This window comes from Triplophysa dalaica, chromosome 14, assembly GCF_015846415.1.
Source record: "Triplophysa dalaica isolate WHDGS20190420 chromosome 14, ASM1584641v1, whole genome shotgun sequence".
Classification (NCBI taxonomy): Eukaryota; Metazoa; Chordata; class Actinopteri; order Cypriniformes; family Nemacheilidae; genus Triplophysa; species Triplophysa dalaica.
In genome coordinates this window covers 16,696,638-16,715,790 of record NC_079555.1, presented here as the reverse complement: position 1 = coordinate 16,715,790, position 19,153 = coordinate 16,696,638, and the positions used below count along the sequence as shown (strand labels likewise).

General features: G+C 37.3%; 1 long non-coding RNA gene across 1 annotated transcript in view; it reads left to right on the top strand.

Annotated features, from left to right (window-relative positions):
- LOC130435936 (uncharacterized) overlaps window positions 1-19,153 on the top strand; it is a 131,180-nt gene that overhangs the window by 19,255 nt on the left and 92,772 nt on the right. The window lies entirely within an intron of this gene.

Below are 19,153 nucleotides of genomic sequence, written 5' to 3'. Positions count from 1 at the left end.
TAAGACTGTGTAAAGATAAACCACATTACCAAAAGACCAGCAAGCAGTATGTATGCTTATGTATACCAGCAGTATGCTAAGTTGCTGGTGACAATGTTGAAATTGAATTTTCCATAGTTAAGCAATGCCACTTTGTCTCATCCATAGAAATCCATATTCCTCATAAATGGGCAGTTGTAAATGACATTAAAATAACTTATTTATGTTCTATGAAAAGTCATCTCTTCTCCATTTGTCGGGTATTATTGCATCTAGTTTGTGTGTTTTGATTCACAGAAATCCTACAACGTATGTCGTCTCTCAAAAAACTTTTGTTTGACATTTATGTTTTTAGCAGACGCTTTTATCAAAAGCGACTTACAGTGCATTCTCAAATAGATTTGTTTCTAAGTATGTGCAATTCCCAGGGATCGTACCCACGACCTTGTGTTGATAACGCAATGCTCTTTATAAACATAAAAACATTCCTCAGCGGTATGTTTCGTTTTAAACGTCTCGTATATCAGTCCTCGGGCTGAAGTAAACAGCGACTCACAGTAATGCGCTCACGTTGTGTGTGTGATAACTTGCCAATGACGTTTGCAACAGCAGGAAACCTCAGTGATGTGTTCTACTCGTCTTTCCACAGTAACTAGAAGAAATTCCAAATTTGCAGGTTGCAAATTGCGAAATGTGTCGCAGTCTGGAGCCCTGGCATAGATTTATGTTAATGTTTAGACTCAAGCATGAGTGGTTCAGTAAAATATGAACAGATGGGTCAGTATATCAGTAGCAAAAAAAAAATCTGAGAATGTATATGTCACATCTGTAATGCAGAATGTTACATCCATAACGCTGGAATTGCCCAGATTTGTAAGATTTTAAATATGTATTAGTCAATGTTGAAAAAAAAAAGACGATTAATTGATATAGAGGTTGTTTATTGTTAATTTATAACTAGAGTAGTGACCTGATGGTAAGAAATGGCATTTTAAGGAAGTATTATCAAAAACAGAACCTTTAATTCTGTGTTTTGATATTTTATGCGCTTGAATGTTTTTGTTGCATCACATATTACATGTGAAACGGTATATTATTTAACAGTGTCGTTGTGTTGATGGCTTTCACAGATGTGGGGATTGCCATGCAACTCTTTAGCATCTGCCTAATTTCGTGACGTATGAATTTGTGCAAAGATAAAGAGTTCAATACATACGGTCTTTAAAGTAAACAACTCGCATGGAAAGTATTTTCTTCCTTTTAAAAGGTAATGAACCAAGTGTATGTAGCTCATTTGATGGACTTATCACTTTGCATGAGTAAATCATTAGTTTCATAGTATTATTTGCCTTCAGTCTTGTTAGCGACCCGTTTTGGAGTAGCGATCACTAATTTAAAGCAATGCTGTAGTTTTTTATTAAACAAAATTCACTTTGCTAAGCTGTGTTCAGCCGAATGAGTCTCAGGGTGATTTTGTAAATGTATGCCTAAACAGAAAGCCGATATAGACATTTATGTAAATCGCATGTATAATATATATGTTTATGTGTACATTTCAAAGATCAAATCTGTGTGACACTCAAAACATTTCACACTTGCATTTTTCTGAATTCATTTTAACTTCCTCGCATGCAAATAAGATAAAGGAAACCTTCAGTCATATTAACATAACATACCTGTTAAATCTTTAGACAATAGCAGACAGTTGCACGCTTGGCTGTCAGTGCACGGATGTGATGTGATTTGTCTTTGTAATGGACGCCTTGACGGCACAGACAGCCAATGATTCACCTCCCATATGACTGGATGAATGATAAAACTGCTGTCAGTCTTTTAAGATGTCTTACAATAGCCGCCAGGGAGGACACACACATACAGTACCTTAGCACAATGTTTCATTTTAAATGAAAAAATGTTTTGTGTACAACATAACCAAGTAAACGGTGTAAAATACTTCAATACCTTGAGAAGTTTTGAACACATATGTAAAGCAGTGTTTACAAGACAACACATTTCATGATTTAAGCAAACATTCTCATCATTTGTATCTGTGCCTTTAGCTTTCTCTAAAGGTAAATTTCTCAATAATGCAGCATATTGCATACTTATGTAATCTCATAAGAATGAAATGACCTTGCAGAGCTGTGTTTAAAGAAGCCGAACTCTGGAAATCCAGTTTTATATATCTAGTTTTTAATATGCTTTACGATCTATCAGCATTTATTGCTTTTATGCAGTAAACCAGAAGTTAAAGGGGTAGATGGATATCAGAAAAATAAAGACAGCAAACTTCAAATGGGAAGTTCCTATATGGGGAATCTTGGTTTCCAGATGTCAAACATGATTTTCTTTAAAATACATCATCAAATTTCCTTTTTATCCATTAGGTAAGGTATAATCCACGGCTAGCCGCGCATTAAAGGATTTTATAGGTATAGGTGAAGGACCACCCGATGCAAAACTAAGTGCTTTAAAATCCTTTAATGCACGGTTAGCTATGGATTATCCCGCTTATTCAATAGTATTATACCATACCAATTTTAAAACAATTTAAGCTGTTATTGATGTTTACACGAGTGAAAACAACGGTTATTTTCATCAGTTAAGGCTCACTAGCACTCGTCCGCTTTAAATGCGATACAGAGATAGAGTAGAGACCAAGCATTAACTTGAGAGATAGAGAGATGCGTGAATCACCTGCACTGTGCACGTCTCTGCCTAGTGAATCTGCGAGTCCAGAAGATTAAAAACCTGTGCATTAAACGGTTTTAATGCTCACCTTTCAGCCAATTAGAATCGAGTATTCAGGGTTACCTGTATTGTTGGGTCCCTAAAAGCAATATTAGGTTGTCTGTGTCATTGTACTGGTAAATATTGCCATGGCTTGGTTCTCTCAAGGTTATTGCTTGAGCTATAAATCACAGGCGTGAGTGATGGACTGATAACGGCTATTTTGATAAAAATATACTGGCAAGCGAGTGTCAAAATGCCATGTTCCTTGACAGTGAAACAAAGCTCTTTTTATCACCTCCACTGAAATGTATCTTAGAAGTTTACATTGACCTTTCAGGAGGACATTGGTGTGTAAGTAAATACAGTATATTGGAAGACGTGAAGTACATTGCTTTTTAATGAGTTAACCTCCCTTAACCTTCAATTTATGTGCAATATTATGTCTAGGCGCGTGGGATTGTGGTTTGCCCATTCATGGATGTGGAGGGTTTGAACTTCATTGAACTGACGTTGACAAATAGAGTCTTAAGTTCAGAATCGCATTCTTCAGCAGCATTTTTCCCAAAAGCTTGAAAGAGTACATAACTAGGGATTTTTAAGGTCCTACTTTGGTTTATGGAGTGTCCAACAACAAGTTTATGTACATAGAAGGTGTAAAAGCACTATTATTTCGTAATAATAGGCAGTTAATCTTACCTTACTTCTTGACTGACTCTCAAATGATTTGCTCCACGATTCATTTGTTTTATCCCCTCCTTTCCGCTAGCCTAATCTGATGTGATTGGTCAGACGGTCTAGTTTGCTGTGATTGGTCTACCGCGAATGAGCCTCACGAGCTACAGTGTTCGGGGGAGAAGAGTAAAGTTTTCGCGGGCAAAATGTAGGCGGAGACTATATCTAGTGACGTAAATCCGTGGCGGTTCGCGAATCAGACGAGTCGTTTGCATGATTCAGAGTCGACTTGATTATTCTTTCACCTTCAGATTTACAACTTTGCAGACTGCTTACTTTCAAACAGTGTATCATTACACACTGCATGAAATGTAATTTTCATGGTCTCATGTTATGTACTCTTTAATATTAGTGATAATATACCACATATGAAGAAATGGCTAAAACAAGCATATTCACTTAGCGTTGTAATTTTCAGTCCAATTTAAGCTTAAAGTATGGTTATTTCAATAAAAAAGAGAAAAAAAGGAAAATGATGTACAGTTATGGACTTATAAGTCAAGCTTGTGTTTTTGTTAAAGCATTAGAGCATATTCAGTAAGAACATTTAATAAACACCGTTTATTTATGGTGCTGAACGTTCTCCCCACAGACCTCCATTGTCATGTGTTAGCTGTATATGTATTTTTATTACAACGTTTCATTTTTTTCCATAATAAGCTACAGCATTATAATATGATAAGCTATAGCATGTACCGGATGCTGTCAGCGCAGCTCAAACATCCCTTTAAATTGAATTATGCAGATGCACCAAATTCGGTTTAAATCCCCTCAGAAGGCTTAAAAGAATTTGGGGATGCCATAAGAATATATCTGAATGTCAAATGATGGAAGAATTCCATGAGCACACACCGTACCCCTCTCACTATTTGGACGGTTAAATGGCAGGGGAATTTTCATGCTTTTGCATAAGTTGTATCGACAATCCATGTGTGTCTGTAGCGGTTCTGGGCATTCACGTGAGACCCGACTTGAGGCAGATACATTTAAATGGGGACATTACTGTTCCCGCAAGAGCGGGCCTGTCAGCCGCGAGACTGCATGGTTTACTGGAGAAGCTTTATCTGTTTCTCGCTCTCTTTCTCTCTGTTCTATATTTCACAATAGATGAGTACAGATGAGGTGTAGATTCACAGACGCGCAAATGGTTTGGTGAAATTTGATATTCAGGAACACCACATTGACTTCATGACAACGGTCTGTGGTACTGTTTACAGTTAACATGTCTTACACAACCTGACCTCAGGGGAAAATGTAATTATTTACGAGTTGGCAATTTCAAATGAATTTGTTCACTGCGAATTGCAATAAACCATCCAATGCAGTAATAAATGTAATGCCACTGGGGTGAAAACCGGTGTAAAGCGTGCAAATGGGATCACTTAGTTTGTTTTGTTGCCTTAACGTGATCTCAAACTTCACAATCTATCAATTGTAGCACAAACTTTGGCATGGGACTGTTTGTAACACATCTGGCTTCCTTTTCCCTTTTCTCTGTGTTTGATAAGATAAAAAGTTGACTTTCCCCCAACTTGAGATTGTTTGCATACTTGCATCCTGGGGCCCGTTTCAGAAAGGAAGTTTAGTGAGGGAAACCTCAGAATGTGTGAGGTATGTCAAATCCAAGAAAGAGGGGTCACTAAAAAAAAAAACACTTACCCTCTCTTTCTCTCAACATGTAGTGGTCTAGGTTTTGTTGAAACCAGTAACTTTGTATTGGCACATATTGTATTATTGCTCTTGTATGACATATCGCTTATCTCTACCTGAACTCTGTGTAAGTCGCTTTGAATAAAAGTGTCTGCTAAATGACTAATGTAAATGTAAACTCAAGCCCGTTTCTAAAGGAGAGGTAACTTCTACTCAGAGTCAGTAACCATAGTAATTTTGCAACCAAACCTGGCCAGGAGCAGGTTCTCTTCGGTAAACCGAGAGTTTATTTCGATATCCTCCCCGTTTTAAAGCGCAAGTGCTGTACCTCATTCATTCTTTCATTAATACAGTCATTCATGGCACACATTATGATCACACAGAGACCATCTCAGTGACTTATCTCATATGTGCTTCTATAGAGGATTCATGAAGAGGCTTAATTAATAGGGATTTACTTTGATTTCAGGAGAGCAGTTTAGGAGCCGAGTGAAATTTTGTCATTTCCCTGTGCATTAAAACTTAATAAAACTGTACCGTTTTTCTTTACAGTGAATTAGATATCAAAATATATCTCATTCATCTTTGCATCAACACATCCGCTACCGTATGTGTTGTACATCAGAATATAATTTTCTATGGACGATGAGAAATAACTTAATAAAGTGTATAAATAAACTGCATGAATAAAGAAATTAATAAATGCAGACTTAAATGCTTAAATGAAGCGATAAAGGTAATAAACAAGCAATTTTGACGTGCAGCCATTCCAATTCTAATCTGCTCCGAAGCAGGCTTCGAACCAGTGATCGGTCTTACTTTGCAGGAAAGTCTGACGCTCTACAGATGTCCTATACACCATGACTTCTTATTTGCATACCTAGAGCACTCATCGTGAGTCAGAACATACGATTTTTTGTTTTTTTCTGTCTAATTTCTGTTGTTTCATTCATTTAACTCCCTGCCAGCCTTTTAAAAAAAATTGCCCGCCAGCGTTTTTAAACATTTTATATATTTTTTCTAGGTTCAGAGATTATGTATTTTTTCCAAAGGTTTGTAACAGCGCCATCTGCTGAACATCAGTACAAACATCGTTTGCCGTAGTAACTTGTATTTGGCGGGGAACGTTTTTTTTAATGACGAGATAACTCGTCAATGGCAGGGAAATAGTTATTGATTAATTTATTGGTACATTTATCAATCATCAATTTAAATTTAAGTAATTTTCTGGACATTAGTAAATTCACTTTAAGCAAAGCGGAAAGTGTGCCTCAATCTCAAGTGCTTTCTGCCGCCATGTTTCTTTTTTTGGTGCCGTTGCCATGGTGAATCGTAATATCAGAGCTCCATTGATGATGGCTTTTTATAGTCGTGGTGCACGCACTTAACCCAGGGTAAGCCTGCCCACTAACTCAAATCAGCTGTTCTGAAACCAAAAACCCTGAGTTCAAGGTTTAACCTAGAGTTGGTCGAACCTCCTTATTGAAACGTGCCCCAGGAGTCAATAAGATTTGCTACTCGATATCTGGATCATGGTCTTCAAAGACTTGAGCATCTTCTGTTCTCAGTCTCCATGATGATGAAGGGCAGTCGGCTGATTTTTCTGCTGCTTCCGACTCCCATAAACACATTTCCCTCCTAAACAAACACCTTGGGTTTTCTGTAAACATGACGAGGTAAAATCTCACGGTATTGTTCATACTATTGTGATCAATAAAAAACTAGTTTACAGCATCATAAACAATTGCAAAGAGAATGTTTGTTCGGATGGAACATCAATCATTCAGATAATCTGCTGGTCTTTGATATCGCTGCTCTCCTTCAGAAGTATCATAGCTCCATATTCCGTGATTTAATTTTTTTTTCACAAATCATTGTTATTAGTCACCTTTTGTGTGTCACTGGGTTTCTAAATATCTAACCAATAAATAGTATTTAACAGTGTTTGTCAACTTTAATCATTTAAAAATAGTGTTTTTTAGAGTTGGGTGCATCAGGCTGTCTGGAAATGAAATTGTGTTGCCAAGGTAGCGGGATGATATAGTACATGAGAGCTTTTGAGGGAAAACTAATTGATGGATTTTCCAATGTCTGGCAGTTTAGTGACATCAAAGCTTTCAAACCTGTTGATTGTTCTGTTTGGGATGCTCAGTAACAAGTATACTAGGTATCTATGGAACAAGAAGAATTTGGTAATGTATTTTATTATGTTATGTCGTTCAGATGATCTGTACTTTTTTATACATATACACTCTAAAAAATGTTTGGTCATTTAAAATCATCGTTGGGTCAAAAAATGGACAAACCCAACTGTTGGGTTGATTTAACCCAGATAATGTTTATATGTTGACCCAACAATGGGTTTAAACAACCCAGAATCTGGGTTAAAATAAATAGATTAATATTTTGATTAGATTAATTTATAGGCCAACGGTTGGGTTTGTCCATTTTAGACCCAGTGATGGGTTGAAATAAGCAAATTCAATTCAATTTATCTATATAGTGCTTTTCACAATGTACATTGTTAACCAGAGCAAATAAGAAAATCAGAAAACACAGAAAGGTAAAACACAGCACAGTGCATGGTGTTTATAGAACAAGCAAGATCATTCTAATAAATAAATAAATAAATATATGCAGTCTCCCGGTTAGCATGCCAACACTGCCCTGCTGTGGGAAGGAACTGAAACTCCAATGATTGATAAAGGGAGAAAAAGAAAACTCAGGAGAAACTAGGCTCAGCCGGGAGGGCCACATCTCCTCTGACGTGTCATAGCTGCACTCAGTGACCCCGACCAAAATCCACCGAGCAAACATTCACGAAGAAGAGGGAGAGCCCACCACCCGCGACCTAGGAAGTCCCACTCGCCGAAACTGTGCAGGTCCAACCCGGTCTCACGCCACGATCGTCACCAAAAAACAGAGGAACAACCAGGGAAACATAGTAGTGGCATAATGTAACTTCCTCTGTTTTCCGACATCGACCACACAACAAGACCAAACCAGACCCACACAGCCCCAACAAATGAAATCCCCACAACCAACAAGCACCCCCACTCCCCACAAACACCCACCCAGCAACCTCTAATCAGGGCCACTGTATACACCTACAACTTCAAACTGCTGTCATGTGATGTAAGTTTAGCATTAAATACCAAAGATTTATTAAAGTGTATGATGGACAGCAAGTTGGACAGACATTTTGGGAACGGTCTACAGAGGTTTTTTTTTATCTGTGTTTTCGTCTGTATTGTCTGGTCACTCTCCAACACAGGTGTGCAATTATTGTGAAGCTATTCATGTCTGGCAGCCTGTTATTTTCACCCCAACTATTTAAGCTAAAACCACTTCAAAATAGCAGATATTAAACAAAACAAACTCTGGTCACTTTGCATCATGTCATCAGACAGAGTCCTCGTTTCTGAGTCATGTCATGGTCACCCTCAGGGCTATCACAATATCACAGTAATGTATTGTTTTACTGGTTAGCATAACGACAACAATATTATTATAACATATACTATCAAACTATTAAATTTAGGAGATATAGATGATGCTATCAGTCCAATGTATCTTTCATTATATTTTGTGTTTTGTCTTTAATTTGGGTAGTGATACTTAAAAATTGCTTAAAAATACAAATGTGGAGAGGAAGAGAGATAGAGTTTGCATCAATTGTGGCTCTTAAGGCAGTTATGGTATTTTTTCGACATTATGATACTTGTCAAATTAACACAAAATTAATAATTTTGTGTTGCCTGCAGAACACAAAAGATGATTTTTTGAAGAATGTCGGTAACTAAACAACATTGGACCCCATTGAATTCCATTGTATGGACACAAAAACATTACTCAAAACATATTTTTTTGTCTTTGACAGAGGAAAGAGTCAGGTATATGTTTTCAATAACATGAGGGTAAATAAATGATGACATTAACCAATAATGATTATTTATGATATTTTTCATATTAGGTACATGTTAGATATTGCAGTTAATATCAACAACAAAATTGCTTTGAAAATGTTTCCATTACAATTTTAGATGTTTCAAAATCTGTAAACCCATGAGCTCTGTTAGAAAGATTTCCTTCAGTAATATGGAGACAGATAGATGGAAACCTGGGGAAGTCATAGACAAGGCATCAGGATGTTTTTTTCTCTTTTTTACTTTGACCAGAACTTTCCATGTGGCATGATGACAGTCGGTTTACAGAAAACCTCCAGGAGATACTAGATCTCCACTTTACTTTCTCAATCCATGACAGAGCGCAGACCACATCCTATCAAAAAATAGATGGCAGATTCTTGAGAAACCGAAGTCAGGGAGCGGGGAAGGGCCGCGATGCGATCAGACCAACGAGATGACTGGATGTGACAGTTAAAGACGTAACCGTGTTGTCTGTGTTCTACCTGGAGAGGGAATGAGAACAGAAGATAAGCGGGGAGAAAGGAGCTCAGGTGTGGCGGGAGGAACGAGAGGTAGACAGAAGTCAATTAGGTTTGCCTTCCACCTGTGATTGAGGCCAGTCTCATTTCTATTTAACAACAGAGGAAATGAAAGTTCATTGGGCAATATTGTGGCGAGCTCTAGCCAGATGAGACTTGTTTTAAAATAGCATCATAGCTGATAGGAAGTGAGCGAAGTGGCAAATTAGAGGATGACAGTATGGAAATCTCGCGCCAAATGGCGAAAGTGGGAAGCCACTTTGTCGTAATGACAACAGAGAGTGTTTAAATGATTTGTGACAGAGATTAGTCCGAGCGGAATAAATTGTGCAAATCACGTTGCATCTGATCATAAAGTAGGATGAAACATTGCAAATATGACAATATGTATAAATGTCACTCAAAACATTAACCGCTCCAACTGTCTTGTGACATAAACATTTTTTTTGCACCTTAACTGCAGTAAAATCACTGTAACACACAACCTTCTAGTTTGTTGATGAACCACACAAAACCAACCACTCATTTTCAACAAAGTTTCACCTTTTAACAATAATAACTGGAATAAACTAGCCTAGAACAGCAAGTTCATTCGTTTAAATGTTTTATGTTTACAAAAGCAGCTTGGAACATATAGATGTGTGACAGATGATAGATGTGTGTTTATCTGCATTTTTATGTTTCAAAACAATTTATTTTTGTGGCGATTCTAAATATTGTTCCAAAGCAGCTTTACAAAGAATACTGACTTACAGATCCCAGAATGAGCCAAAGGCAATATTGGCATAGAAAAAAATCAACTTTAGAAGGAAGCAAGAGTCCAAGACACATCTCTTTATATTTATATTATCATCTTTGAACATGTGTAATCCATTTAGAAGATTGTCAGATCTAAAAGCTTTATAAAGTATATGTACTGTATATGAAAAGTTTGGTTTTTAAATTTGATTGTGTTATATTTTTGTGTTTTATTGTGTTAGTTAGCTGTATATTTTTTGTTATCGTGGCTTGAAACAAAACAAACCAACTGCAGTGTGATTGATATTAATTAGAATGATAATTTTTATAATTTCTAAAAAGCAGAGTTATCTCATTTTGGAACCAAACTTATTAGTTGCTTGTTGGGGTGTGACGAAACACTTATGCCAGGAGACTGGGTTCACGAGAACGGGAACGAGACGAGACGAGACGAGATTTTTAGACTTCTTAAAAGAAATCCTCAATGATGAAATATATAGGGAAAAATGATTCACCTTAAAACACAAAATGCAAAAAATGTAGTCATTATAAAACCAATTTCTATTTTAATGAATTATATTTTTCAGTAATAAACAATATGTTAATACTGCAAAATGTTTTGTCACAAACTCAACCGACAGGCAGTAGTTGCACAAAAAATATGCTTAGTTTTCTTAAAATTTCGTATGCAGTGTATAAATTCTTTATTGATATACAATGGGCATATAATAAAGCCAGCCCGCGTCTGTTCGTCAGCATTATACTCAACAGCACATTGCTTCCGTGCAGGCAGCCACGCTTCACCGCCCTACCGCCATTCGCGATTAGATACTCATGGGATGCGTTTATCTATCTCAGCGCACAGACATACAGACAAACTCGGACAGAGCCAGTTCAGAGTGTCATAAAGCACACGGAAATAGTTTAAACGCAAAACTGGAAAACCGTAATTCACTTACACTTATTGAACCGTGGAGGTCATACCGATAAATTTGTGAGATATTGAGAATTGCGCATCCCTACTATTAAATGATCATTGTTGTTTCACTCTGTTGTGTACAATATTTCTCCCAAATTTCAAATGAAAATGTTGTTTCTTTCTGCAGAAAATGAAAACTGGAGAAGCAGATCAAAATAACAGAAAAGATGCTCTGTATAAGTTCATATGCACTTTTAAACAATGCAACATTAATATTTGTTCATGTATTCAGGAAAAGTAAAAAAACATTTTTTAGGTGATAACCTTGATTTTGATCACAGTTTTTATGTGTCTTGTCATGCTGTGCTGTCAGTCTCTCACGTCGCTGTCGATTGACTTTGTCACTACTGGGGTTAGATTTTGTTTTAATTCAACAGACACTGGACTAACATGCTGGTTTCAATGTGAAAATTTACTCCATAGAGTGTTTCAACATGCACTTATTTCGGCCATGGAAAGATTCATCTGAAGGTGCAATGCATTTTTACTAGTGGTGGGCATAGATTAATTTTTTTAATCTAGATTAATTCCAAGATTAATCTAGATTAATCTAGATTAAAATGGCTCATTTGAATTCTGCCGAAGGCATTCAGAATATGTGTGCTACCCAAATAATGACTAAAAGTAAGTCTTTGAGAACGGGTTTGTCAAGCCAGGTGGCGCATTAGACCAGGGGCTCATGTCCTGTTTCCAAAATGCATCACAAACTGCTTGAGAAAGCTGTTCTACTATGATAATTGGTGATGAAAATTAAATTATGTTCAATAAGATGTACTTGTGTTTACTTCCGCATTAGCTAAGGGATGCTTTGCGTTTAGATGGTACTTAAGACTGGAAGAGCTCCTACAGTACATTTACATTTAGTCATTTAGCAGACGCTTTTATCCAAAGCGATTTACAAAGAGTGAGGGAGCAACAAGCGATATGTCATACAGGAGCCATAATACATTAGATCTCAATACAAAGTTACTGGTTTCAACTAAAGCTAGACCACTTCCCCTTTGAGAGAAAGTGTTTTTTTAAACCAATTCCGCATTGCACAATGTGCAAACAACCTTAGTCTTGTCGATGTTTCTATTGGGAAACTTCTTAAAAATGAATATTCCCTGAAGCAAACCCGGCGGCTTCATAGCTGCATCCATGTTAGCACGTCACGTTTGATGCTGTAATTTCACAGTAACGTTATGTTGTGTTCAGACCAAACGCGAATGGCGCCTCAAGCGCGAGTGACTTATATGTTAATGAAAAGAGCCAATAGACCTACTTGCTGCGTGAATCGCGCGAATGAAGCCCTGGTTATGAGATGATGAGGCTGCGCTAAGGACGCGAATGAAGCCCTGGTTATGAGATGATGAGGCTGCTTCTGCTTCCGCGAATGACGCGAGTTGAAAAATCTCGTTCTCGCCCCGTACAGTGCATTTAAGCTGGTATACATCCGCGCTAAAATATCAAGGTGAAAGTCATCATAGCTTGCGTAGTATAGACCCAGCTCCCAACCCACCTTTGAGAATAGATTAACGGCGACATTTTTTTTATCGCGCGATAAGAGTCTCACTGCGTTAACGCCGTTAACGGCCCACCACTAATTTTTACATTAATGCATTTATCCAAGCGACTTCCATTGCATTACCCTATACATTTTGTTTCTAAGTATGTGCAATCCCCTGAGATTGAACCCATGACCTTTGCGTTGTTAGCACCATGCTCTAACCACTGAGCTACATGAAAGCTTAGCATTTTTATAATGCATTCATTATAATGCCTTCTATAAGGTCATATTCTATCCTTTGCTTTAGGCACTTCTTATTCTGAGAGAAGCTTATATGGAATTATGAATGGAAAGGATTTTTGAGGGTGAACGTGCTCATTAAGGCCTTTGAAGTTCACAGCTCCTTTAATGAGTCGACGGCGCAGGAGAAAATGTGTCAGCTCTTCATCTCGCTTTAGAAATATCTGGTGAAATAAGGATGCCTTCATCTTTTTTAAGTTTCCTGAGCAGATTACATAAGCATTGGCTCAAGCACCATATCTAAACATCCCTTACGTTTAGGCAGACCTTGATTGCAGGAAAATATTTTCGACGCAGGAAAACACTGAGTCCCGGCACGAGTTTGTTTTCTTGCTCCGGGCACCTGATTCTCTCTTTAACCCAGATTTATGAAGGTAATTGCTGAATTATAAATGAGTGATGCAAACGGTTCACTGAACTAGTCATAAACAAGAAGAATGGATGCGATTTTGGGCAAGTCCCTTGTATCCTCACATCAGTGTGCATGTTATCAATCTTAAAACTTAATGGTACAACAACAAGGTTAAAGACTTCAACATCCATTTGTTTTCATTATGAATGTTGGAATCAAAGGCTAATAGTCCACCTATTTCTCATTATATTTTCAGCTTCCATTAATGTCACAGTTATTTGTCGACTCATTGGAAAGTTTGTTGTCTTTTTTTTGTCACCGAAGGTATCGATCAATACTGATATTGTACTGAAGCCAAACTTTAGACATGAACGTTTAATACACACCCATAGCCATGCTTTCAGTAAATGATGCAGAACCATCTTAACTGTACATGTATTTTTAACAGATGCGATATGTGGCTCGTTTTGGTGAGCAGGAGCTTTATTTTCTAATATGGAGTAGGATCAAATGTCTTGTTAAATATTTTGGTAGCCCCTTTACATTTTAATGTGAATTACATTATAAGTTGATGTTTTCTGTGTAAGATTGCCGACTTTGCAGAGGCAGATTTGACGCAGGCTTTCAGTGATCTATCCTCTCGAATTTGCCCTGTGGAGTTTCCTACATTTTAGACATCAATCTCGAATCACTGTCTGGTCCTCTGACTCTTCAGATACACACAATGAAGAAAAATGAACCCAGGCCTGTTCGCTTCTCTGAAAGCAATCCTGGCTATCATCGCGGAGTCGGCCCTGCTCTGAAAATCTGTCATGCCACATTACGGGAGGATGGCTGCCTCTGCTCTCTCTGCTTTTCATTGGCAGGGAGAATTCAATGAATATTTTATGGCTATGGATATTTAGTAACATGGTTCTAGTGTGCCAGCTTGAGCCCCATTGAAAACAGCTGTGAACTGAGGCAGGTTCACAGTGGGAGAGCTCTCGGCGTTCATCTGTGGCTTGGACACACGGCCTAACTTGTTATGCAATGTGTATGTCTGAAAAAAGGTTTTGTGTAATGTCCATTAAGGTTTCTCAGCGTGAACCTCTAGGGGGGAGTTATAACTCACTGTGAAGAATGTGGTTCTTTAAAGGACATTCTGAGAGAAGGCAGACATGCGGGATAGGTTTTGATTTATAAACAAAGTGAATCTGGATGCGTGTGGATCTGAACCAATACTACATCCAGTTCCCTGGCTGCTGGTAGTGTTGTGGAGCCCAGCAGAGGGATTTTGATCAACTGATAGGTTGGCTGGGAGAACAGGAAGCTTTGTCATCACAAAGCTCACCTGTAGGTTGTGTTCCTTCATCTGGGGCGAAATATCTGAAAAAACAGACAGTTATGTACTGAGCTCATGGTGTTGTCAGGATGAAAGATCTGGAAAAGGATTGCATATAATGGGAGATGCCTTGTGGATGAGAAGAGTGCAGCATAAAATGTTGTACTTCAATTAATTGGATAAATGTAAGATGAGTCTCAGGTTGAAAATGCACAACGATGGCTTTAAAGGGGTCGTATGAAACAGCTAAAACAAATTTTATCGTTTGTTTTAGATGTGATGCAATGTGTATACCCAATTTAAGATTAAAAAACGCTGTATTTTACACAAATCGTGCATGTTTGTATCTCCACTTTGACCCGCATCTCTGAAACATACAGATTTTTACAAAGCTCATCGCTCTGAAAAGAGAGGTGTGATATGATTGGCCAGTTAACAAGTGCGTAGTAATTGGTCGAAAACAGCAAGCGTGTGACAGAAATATAACTTACCATATTTGGAACATGAGGTTCTAAATTAATTTTACTGACTGGCACGCCACATTACTTGCGCATACATATAGGAGGTTTTAGTCAAATTATACCCCGAACCGACATTGATTTGTGGGGGTGTGGTTACACGAGGCGTTTCAGGCAGGTCTGAGTGAGCATTCTCTTTTAGATAGAATGCCTCTTTTGTTCCAACACTTAACACACAACACTTACATTTTTGCAATTTTACATGTCTAATACATGTACGGGCAATTTATCAGATACCAAAGACAAAAAAAAACGTATTCGTGCCGTATGACCCCTTTAAAAATGTGTTCTTTGTTCAGTTTTGAGGCACATTTTCATACACAGACATTCAAAAACCAATACAACCTCAGTGTGGAGCTATTCATAAATTGAATTCCTAAAATGATGATTCAGACTGTTTTTCCTCAAGTTTCTGAATTATTATGACAGGTGTGTGGAGAACTCTCATCACAGCTGCAGTAGTGGAAGAGCGCAGTCAGATGAAGCTATTTATATTATTGGAATATGGTATGAAATGTGTTCCTGTGAAAAGAACAGCAAAAGATCTTCTGGATATTAAAATGAACTCATATGCTTTAAAGTGATAGTTCACCCCCCCCAAAAATTCTAATGTCATTCACCGATAGATTTGCGCAGCACTGCATTAAGTTGAACGTGTCTATTCCTAGAGATGCTGATTAGGTTGTTCATGTGTTTTTACTCCCTTTTCACTGTCGCACTGTGACTGGCCATTCACACTAGAGGTTGACCGATATACGTTTTTCAGGCCGATAGCGATTATTTCCATGTGAATTCGACCGATAGCCGATATTTTGAACCGATATATATATGGTGTAAAAACTTAAATTTATATAGAAATTCGGAACACAGCCTCTGAAACATTAAAAATATATTTAATTCTGACTTAAAAATCCTAATCATAACACTTAAATTAATAATAAAAAAAGAAAGAAGGGAGCACCCAGCAGAATTCTGTGAACATTTTGTAAACCACAAGCAACACAGTAAAAAACAACAAGGAACAAATGAAAAAATGAATTGAATGGAATACATTTTATTTATGGAAAAAAATATGTTCTGATGACTTAAAAATTGCATAACAATACTAGAACTATTCAATTAATAATTTTGCTCATCATTGGATTAACTAGCACAATTTGAATTTATATAATAAGTGTAAATAATTGAATTGCCTTCATATTTTTATTGTGTATGTTGTTGAAAAGACCGCAAATGTTTTCATGAAGCTATAACATTAAAAGCATATTTTAGACACACTTAGTTAGTATATTAGCCTATTCCTTGAGTGTATTGTCGGCAAGACGGGCATTTAATCACACCCATGTGTGTCTCTGAACAATTATGTGTATAAATAAGTTGCGAAAAATAACGTGATCTAACATCTCGTGACTCGTGACTTAGTCCCAACAAATCAGAGGGGCAGTGGGCGGGCATTACTCTAGGCAACAAACTAGAGTGACGTGTTCCGACTGCTCTCACTAAATCCTTGGCTGCATCAGAGCCAAATAGCGCATTTCAAATTTAAATGACTTTATTGGCAAATCGGCTTTGAAAATGATCGATATCGATTATCGGCTAAATCTTTGATATCGACGCCGATAATCGGCCAGTTCGATAATCTGTCGACCACTAATTCACACAGAATTCGTCTTTGTATGCCGCAGCACTACTTTATTAGGGATGTCCAGCACCAAAGTCCAAAAGTGAAGAGTTTATGTTATTTATTACTTGATTTTTCAAGCTACCTCACAGAAGTGCTCTGTTTGTTAACAGAGTTGTTGAATGTTAAAATAGGGTGAATTAAATAATTTGAATGTTAAATATTTATTTTCCGTTGCAATGGGAGGGCGCACCTCGCGGCTAAATAGCAGCACAAGTTCGCATTACGTTATATTAAATATACTCATGAACAAACATTTTCAAAAGACGATTGTGTTCCCCTCATATCTGCTCAATATAAGCATATGATATGATGTGCTTTTAGTTGGAACTGTTTCTCTATATGTTATGGTGAGAAATAAGTGATTGACATCGTGATGCTATCGTTTTCTTCCCACATATCTCATTTAAGCCTTTGTTTTATGATTAAAAATAACACAACAGACATAACATGCATGTTTTAATGATACAATTTTTATTTTAGGTTTCAAAATCCAACAAAATATCTGTCATTTGTAACTTTTACACTTTTAATTTCTGGGTGGATGCTCCTTACTCTTGAAGTTGGGAGCACCAGTGCGTCCAAGGAATACAGTTAATTTCGAGCCCTGTTCTCTATTTATCTGCTTAAATATGATGTATGCAATTTACATTCGCATGCTATTCAGTTGTTAAAGAAGTCTAAACTTTGCAGTTATTATAGGGGATACTTTCACCATGACGGTATAAAAGGGCATTTTAAGTCAATCAACAGCACTATTTCCTCTCTCAATCAGTAGAAAATGTGGTAAAAAAAATACCTGAATGTACCAGTAAACCGGTATAAATCTGGAAAACACCGTTATATACATTTTTGGTCATACCGCCCAGCCCTACTACATTTGGCTAGGACTACCCGCGAAAATTTCACTCTTCACCCCCAAACACTGTAGCTCGTGAGCACCATTCATTCGCGAATCATTTCAGAGTCAGTCAAGAAGAGAGACAAGAATGACTCCCTATTATTATGAAATAATAGTGTTTTTACAACTTCTATGTACATAAACTTGTTGTTGGAAATAAACCAAAGTAGAACCTTATAAATCCCTAGTTATTTACTCTTTAACAACTTTCTTCATATATCTTTTTGAAATGACAAGAGGTTCTTAAATATATTTTGATACGGTGTCAATTGTTTTTACAGACTTAAAGCATTATGATATAGCATTAGAGATTGTTCATATATCAGATTACTAAACCTAAAGCACATTAGATTCTGTGATGATGATGTGCGGTATGTCATCGTCACCGTAGATGTGTTTGATACTTATTGCACTATTGCGCTACAACAATCACTTTATTTACATTTATGGTTTTTATGTTACGCAGTGTTTAGTATGTTACAATAAACAGTAATGGAAATCAATTTCCACATTGCTATCATTATAACTGTTGTTTTATAGGACTATGAAGATGCTTTGGAGTATATTAGTGGTTAGGTGCACATAGCCGCTATTAACACACTGCACCTCATTTTCACAGATGGGAAATGGTCAACTGCTATAAGCAATTCAAAGTGCCACTTGGCTGTCAGAGTTTGTGTTTGTAGACCTTGAAAACATAAAGAGGGGCTCAACGCTAAGGATTTTTTCTACTGGCCTGGTCGGGCCCCACCCAAAAAAAGTTTTAAAGGTTTGATGAATTGGGCTTGTTTATTGGTTTATACTGTTGTATGAGATCTTTTTTACATTATAAAACATCAATAAGTAATAGGCTATTTTCAACCCGGGTTTAGAGGCCAGCTCTACAAAAATGCTTGGTTTTAATGGGCGTGCCGCATTGAAGACTTTATAAGTAAACGCCCATATTGCTTTGATTGGATAGCAGTTTGCGTAATTGGAACTGTATCTGTCAGCATTTTAGACCCATGATCGCGAACCGGACGACAGATCAACGCGATCCCGGGTCTTAAATGTTTCGAGAGTTTCCATGATAAATAAACAAACAGGAGACTCCCGGTAACTAATGGATAACACCATAAATAATAATACCAAAACACTTGTTGTGGACACACGCAAATGGTGGATAAAACCTTGAAAAATGATTTATGAGCACAACAAATCCCAGAGATCGCGATTCGCACGTGCTTAAGATCACAGACAACCTCTGCAAATAATACAAATGACTGAGGTCACCTTGTGATATTAATCTTGTGCGAATAGTGCTCAGGGGACATCAAGTGATCTCTAACAAAGC